The sequence below is a fragment of the Berghia stephanieae genome, chromosome 12, assembly GCF_034508935.2.
Source record: "Berghia stephanieae isolate SIO BIC M18660-M18661 chromosome 12, UCSD_Bste_1.3, whole genome shotgun sequence".
In the NCBI taxonomy this organism is placed as follows: domain Eukaryota; kingdom Metazoa; phylum Mollusca; class Gastropoda; order Nudibranchia; family Aeolidiidae; genus Berghia; species Berghia stephanieae.
In genome coordinates, this window is record NC_088371.1 from 37,733,548 (window position 1) to 37,741,047 (window position 7,500).

Below are 7,500 nucleotides of genomic sequence, written 5' to 3' on the forward strand. Positions count from 1 at the left end.
ACATACCCCAAAACGCATAAATACATTATGTACGGAGTTAAAACATTAGAGGTAACAGCCGTCCGTCAACACTGATTACAAACACACACACAAACAAACACACACACAAGCGTACACACACACACATCAGTTGTTTTTTAAAATATTATTATTATGGTCGGAAAACTATTTCTTCGAAAATCGATAGGCCCTAAAACTCCCAACCCTTATTTATGTAATGTTTTCAACGACTGTCTAATCGTTAACCACATAATCAACATTTTCTTTCTAAATTTATTTCAGGTTAAAAATGTTAATGGTTCTTCGATTGTTTACGGTCGCTATTTCAAACGTTTTTATTGCCGTAAGTAAACAGCACATTTAGAATGTTTTGCTCTCTGCTTATCTTATATATTGATTAATTTTGTGAAACCGGTTTCATGTGACTAAATAGTCTCTAAATAGATGGACAGATGGATGATTGGATGGATGAGTGGGTAGATGGATGAATTGAATAAATAGATGGATGAATGAATGGGATATAGTTGGATGGTTGGATGGATGAGATAAATAAATAGATGGATGGATAGATAGATGGGATACATAGATGGATGGATTAAATGGATAGATGGACAGATGGATGGATGGATGGATGTATGGGATGAATAGATAGATGGATGGATGGTTGGGAGGATAAATCGATTGAGATGATAGCTGGGCGGATATATGGATGGGTTGGTTGATGGAGGGATGAAAGAATGGATAAATTGAGTAATTGATGAATGTATAGGTGGATGGATAGATTGATTGATGGAAATAGCAATCAGGTAAGCACAAACAGCTATTGAATCTAAAGGAGGAAATGGGACCTAGGTGCCACAGTAGGAGCTATTGTTGAGGCAACCATCACAGGGACCATTGTACATGTCGGGATGCAACATGTCATAACTGCGGGAGGAAAGGAATATATTTAAAAAGTCTGCAGATCAAGGTCTAATTCTGCTACCAAACCTAATGTCAACATACAGTCCCATTCTTTCAGAAAAAGAAAGTGTTCAAATAACACAATGTTGATGAGCAGTCTACACTTGAGACAGAACAATCTTGTGACGATGACCTCTTCACTATTTCATAACCTTCGGATCCTAGAAAAACTACCTGTGAAACTCTTCAAATTAGTGGAAAACCCATCAGATTCCAAACTGATACAGGGGCAAGTCTTACAGTGATAGATAAAGATAAACTTATGATAATATGATTGGTAGTGTTAATGATTTACAACATTCTAACAGAAGAACAACATATAGAAAGCCGATGGGTAGAATACATAGGCGAACTGTACAATGATCCAAATAGAAATGAACCACCACTGAAATTCAAAGAACCATTAAGCAGACCAAACATCACCAAAAGTGAAATTGAACATGCCATGGTACGAATGAGGGATGGTAAAGCAACAGGCCCTGATGAAATATCTGTAGAGGTATTAAAAAGCCTAGGAGATCTAGCAATTGATGAACTTCACATATTATTCAACAATATATACAATACTGGGAAAATTCCAGAAGATCTCTGTAACTCTATTTTCATAGCAATACCAAAGAAAGCAGGTGCAGTCAGATGCGAAAATTTTAGAACTATAAGTTTAATAAGCCACATCAACAAAATACTGTTGCGTATAATTATCAACAGGCTAAGGAATAAGATTAACCCCGAAATCGCAGAAGAACAATATGGATTCCAACCTGACAGAGGGACAAGGAACGCAATATACCTCCTCCGTGTTTTAAGTGAAAGAGCTATACAGGTTCAGACCCCACTATACCTCTGTTTTGTCGACTACAAAAAAGCTTTTGATAGAGTACGCCACGAAGAAATACTAAAACAACTGCACTCCATTGGCGCTGATGAGAAAGACCTCAGACTCATGCAAACATTATACTACACCCAGCAGGCATCTATCAAAATCGGAAACTCTACAGGAAATTCCATTCCTATTAAGAAAGGAGTCCGTCAAGGGTGTGTTGCCTCACCAGATCTGTTTAATCTATACCAAGAAACAATCATGAGGGGCATAAATAATATGGAGGGAATAAAAGTGGGAGGTCACAACATAAATAATATAAGATACGCAGACGATACGGTACTCATTGCAACATCAGAAATCCAACTTCAAAAGATTGTTGACAAAGTGGTAGTAGATAGTGAAGCCAGGGGAATGGAAGTGAATATCACCAAAACGGAATGCATGGTAATACAGAAAAACCCCGAAAACAACAACACCTGCAATATAACGATTCACGGCGAGCAACTTATCAACGTAGAAAGTTTTAAATACCTAGGTTCAATAGTGACAACAGATGGAAGATGTAACCGAGACATACGAGCAAGAATAGCTCAAGCCAAACAGGCCTTCATGGACCTGGGAAACATTTTGAAAAACAAACAGATGTCGTTCGGGATTAGATTCCGAGTCTTGAAGTGCTACGTGTGGCCAATCTTGTTATACGGATGCGAAAGCTGGACTACAAATGCAGAAACACAAAAGAACATTGAAGCTTTTGAAATGTGGTGCTTGAGAAGGATGCAGAGAATATCGTATACTGCACACAAAACGAACGAAGAAGTGCTAAAACAAACATACCAACAAAGGAAACTAATGCCCTTAATAGTGGATCGACAACTATCCTTTTTCGGACACATAGTAAGGAAAGATAAGAATGAATACCTGGCAAGTTGTGGAAAAATACCTGGTAAACGCGCCCGGGGGAGACAAAGAAAAACACTCATAGACCAACTGAAGGGCTTGACCAGCCTAACAGTCCAAGAGCTGTTTGAAAAGGCAAGAGACAGGGAGGAATGGAGAGATATAATTCATGCAGTATCCGAAGCCTGAACCAGGCATGGAACCTAGAAGAAGAAGAACAGAATAATAAAGTTGTATTCATGACAGAATATTATGGTCCTGGGAGAGACCAAATCAGAAGTTGGATATGAAATCAGAAATTTACTACATTGCCTTAAATTGTTGTGGATACTTCTGACCACCACTTTTGGGAAGATATTGGTTGTGTAAGTCAAGCTCAACTGGACAGGGTTATTTTCACTATCAGATCCAATCCATCAGATTCTGCATAAACTTGAAAATGTATCATCAGAGAAACGAGTTTGTTTAATAGGGTACAAAGCTTCATGGACATTCGTGACTCAGCTGAACCAAACCCCAAGGCTCGATCTACGCCATTTTCGTTGAGGGAAGAAATTGAATGAAAATTGAGAAGACTCGAAAAACATGATGTCGTTTAAAAAGTGAATTTTTCGGAATTGGCCTCAACTGTGGTACTAGTACCCAAATCATCTGGACAAGTGAGGGTATGTGGCGACTACAAGAGGATTATAAATCCAATAGCAAATTCAGATATCCATCCCTTTCCTACAAAATATGAACTGTTGGTGAAGTTGAGAGGAGGAACTTTATTCTCAATAATTAACCTCTCCAACCAGCGACATCTTATAGTACTATTAGTAGACGGTGTCTCAAAGGCATACCATCAAATAATCTCACTACGATAAACACGCATTGATGACTTTATCGATGAAGACGTCTTGTGTAGTTTTAGTCGTGTTGTTGATGTTGTTATGACGGGGTTGGTTGTCGTAGTGGTTATAGTGAAGATGACGGTGTGAGGGCTGTCCTTTTAATGGGATGGTAATGATCATGAGGCAGAAGTTGTATTCATGTTGTCAATAGCCTTCAACAGTCGTGACGTCACTTCCTAATCACAAACTGAATGTATATCGTTTAAGTTTCAATTAACCGAACTTAAACGAATTACTTCAAAATGGATAAGAGGAAAAGTCATAATTATGATACTGTATATAATTTATAAGTTACGATCTTTACCAGTTATCGATTTTGATATAGCTGTTATGAGCGAAATCATTTCCTATTGTCTTACAATTAATGTAAAAATGTTTTTGATGAAGACAAATTGATTCAGAGGTTCATACAAACTTTTGCAGCTGTGCATTGATGGACAGCTGATAAAAAGAAGATAAATGAGCGCCACTTATTAAAAATCGGATTAATAGTCACACCAGTAGTGATAGTTATGATATAATGAAAAAAACGGTGATGATATTATTACTAAGAATGATAATAATAACAAGAGTATAATAATAATAATAATAATAATAATAATAATAATGATAATAATAATAATAATAATAATAATATAATAATATAATAATAATAAAATAATAATAATAATATAATAATATAATAATAATAATAATAATAATAATAATAATAATAGTAATAATAATAATATAATAATAATAATAATAATAATAATAATAATAATAATAATAAATAAGAAGAAGAAGAAAGAAGAAGAAGTAAGAGAAGAAGAAGAAAGAAGAAGAAGAAGAAGAAGAAGAAGAAGAAGAAGAAAAGAAGAAGAAGAAGAAGAAGAAGAAGAAGAAGAAGAGAGAAGAAGAGAAGAAGAAGAAGAGAAGAAGAAGAAGAAGAGAAGAAGAAGAAGAAGAAGAAGAAGAACAACAACAACAACAACAACAACAACAACAACAACAACAACAACAACAACAAGAACAAGAACAAGAAGAACAAGAAGAACAAGAACAAGAAGAACAGAAGAAGAAGAAGAAAGAAAGAAGAAGAAGAAAAGAAGAAGAAGAAGAAGAGAAGAAGAAGAAGAAGAAAGAAGAAGAAGAAGAAGAAGAGAAGAAGAAAAGAAGAAGAAAGAAGAAGAAGAAGAAGAAGAAGAAGAAGGAAGAAGAAGAAGAAGAAGAAGAAGAAGAACGAAAAAACAAGAAGAAGAAGAAGAAGAAGAAGAAGAAGAAGAAGAGAAGAAGAAGAAGAAGAAGAAGAAGAAGAAGAAGAAGAAGAAGAAGAAGAAGAAGAAGAAGAAGAAGAAGAAGAAGAAGAAGAAGAAGAAGAAGAGAAGAAGAGAAGAAGAAGAAGAGAAGAACAAGAACAAGAACAAGAAGAAGAAGAAGAACAAGAACAAGAAAAAGAACAAGAACAGAGAAGAAGAAGAAGAAGAAGAAGAAGAAGAAGAAGAAGAGAAGAAGAAGAAGAAGAAGAAGAAGAAGAGAAGAAGAAGAAGAAGAAGAAGAAGAACAAGAACAAGAACAAGAAGAAGAAGAAGAACAAGAAGAAGAAGAAAGAAGAAAAGAAGAAGAAGAAGAAGAAGAAAGAAGAAGAAGAAGAAGAAGAAGAAGAAGAAGAAGAAGAATGAGAAGAAGAAGAAGAAGAAGAAGAAGAGAAGAAGAAGAAGAAGAAGAAGAAGAAGAAGAAGAAGAAGAAGAAGAAGAAGAAGAAGAAGAAGAAGAGAGAAGAAGAAAGAAGAAGAAGAAGAAGAAGAAGAAGAAGAAGAAGAAGAAGAAGAAGAAGAAGAAGAAGAAGAAGAAGAAGAAGAAGAAGAAGAAGAAGAAGAAGAAGAAGAAGAAGAAGAAGAAGAAGAAGAAGAAGAAGAAGAGAAGAAGAAGAAGAAGAAGAAGAAGAAGAAGAAGAAAGAAGAAGAAGAAGAAGAAGAAGAAGAAGAAGAAGAAGAAGAAAGAAGAAGAAGAAGAAGAAGAAGAAGAAGAAGAAGAAGAAGAAGAAGAGAAGAAGAAGAATGAGAAGAAGAAGAAGAAGAAGAAGAAGAAGAAGAAGAAGAAGAAGAAGAAGAAGAAGAAGAAGAAGAAGAAGAAGAAGAAGAAGAAGAAGAAGAAGAAGAAGAAGAAGAAGAAGAAGAAGAAGAAGAAGAAGAAGAAGAAGAAGAAGAAGAAGAAGAAGAAGAAGAAGAAGAAGAAGAAGAAGAAGAAGAAGAAGAAGAAGAAGAAGAAGAAGAAGGAGAAGAACAAGAAGAAGAAGAAGAAATGAGAACTTACCACTAACAGCCTATCTAAAAATAACAACATAGAGTTGAGTGACGTTTACATCGTTCTCTCTGTTGTGTCGTGTCGTGCATGTATTTTGTAAACATTTGAGTGAGTTTCTTAGAGCTGAACCATGTGCCTGTGTCTGGATGAGACTTTATGTTGATCTCGATCTAAGTGCAATGATAGTGTTCGCTTGAAATCCACTTCTGACCTCAATTTAAACCAGTCTACTTCGTCCTACTTTTTCTCGATTGCTTTTGATATAAATGTAGGTCTATTTGATTTGTTTATTTTTTACTAACCCCATATCTCCTTTTTTACTGGCGCTGAAATGAACTAATAGTGATGGAATCGCCATAAAACTCCTAAAACATATTTCAGATGAAACTAACGCTCTCTCTCTCTCTCTCTCTCTCTCTCTCTCTCTCTCTCTCTCTCTCTCTGCGCACACTCGGAGAGAGAAAGATAGATAGATAGATAGATAGTTAGACAGATAGATAGATAGATAGTGAGAGAGAGAGAGCGATGACAATAGAAGAGAAAAGAAGAGAGAGAGAGAGAGAGAGAGAGAGAGAGAGAGAAAGAAAGAGAGAGAGAGAGAGTTGTATCGTCCTCAAGGTTACATCATTTTGCTGTTGGCTTGGGCTCTTTTGCAAAGTGTGTTTATCACGTTTAGTGGATATCGCGCTGTATAAAAGCTCAAGTTGTTTTTGTTTTTTCATCTACTTTCTATTTAAAAAAAAATATTACACGATACTGTTATCTGTTACCAGATTCTAAAACAATCGATTAAAATGATATTTTCTTAAACTATCGATAACTTATGTTGTCCTCAGAAATGTCCCAGACGTTCTGTGTTGTAATGCGAGATGAAAGAACGATTGGTTAGTGGAGACAATTTCCTGAACACATCGAATCAGCTCACCCAAACTCACAATTATACTATATAAAATAAAACGAGCTTTTATATAGAGCAATATCCACTAAACTTGCTTAAAGCGATCCACTAGGGGTCACTGGAACAACAGAAACGTGTAACATGAGAGAAATGGCGCATTTAGACCTGTAACTTTACACGTAATGATAAATTGAAACGTGTTTAACCGTAGCCATCGTTATGTTATAGCCTGACACTGAAATCCAAAGGACTGGCAGTTTGACGTCATTATTTGGTTTTTGCACCGCCTAATGGGTTGTCGTTAGCAGAACTCATTGAAACAAGTTATTTCATTCGTTGAACTATTGAATACAACTCACGATTTGTTTTCTTTTGTGGCAAAAGACTGGCATTTTGACGTCATTTTTTGGTCAGTGTAAGGCCATAACTTTACGAAGGCCACGGTTTAACACAATACGAGTTATTATTTGTATTTGTAAGAGCACAGTTAACTCAACATCGTCATTACGTCAGTAATTCATAACCAGACTTGCCAGATTATTATTTTGCTGATGATGAAAAAAAAAAAGAAAAGGAAAAATCCCATGTTTAAAAAAGAAGTAAAAAAAAAGTCCGGCCACGAAGAGACTTGGACTGTATGTCATGAAATCTTGGGTTCCAGATAGTTAAATGGAGGAATGAATGAAGTGATTTGACCATTATGACCAGTGTGGTGAAGACGTGAACATTTTTTATAT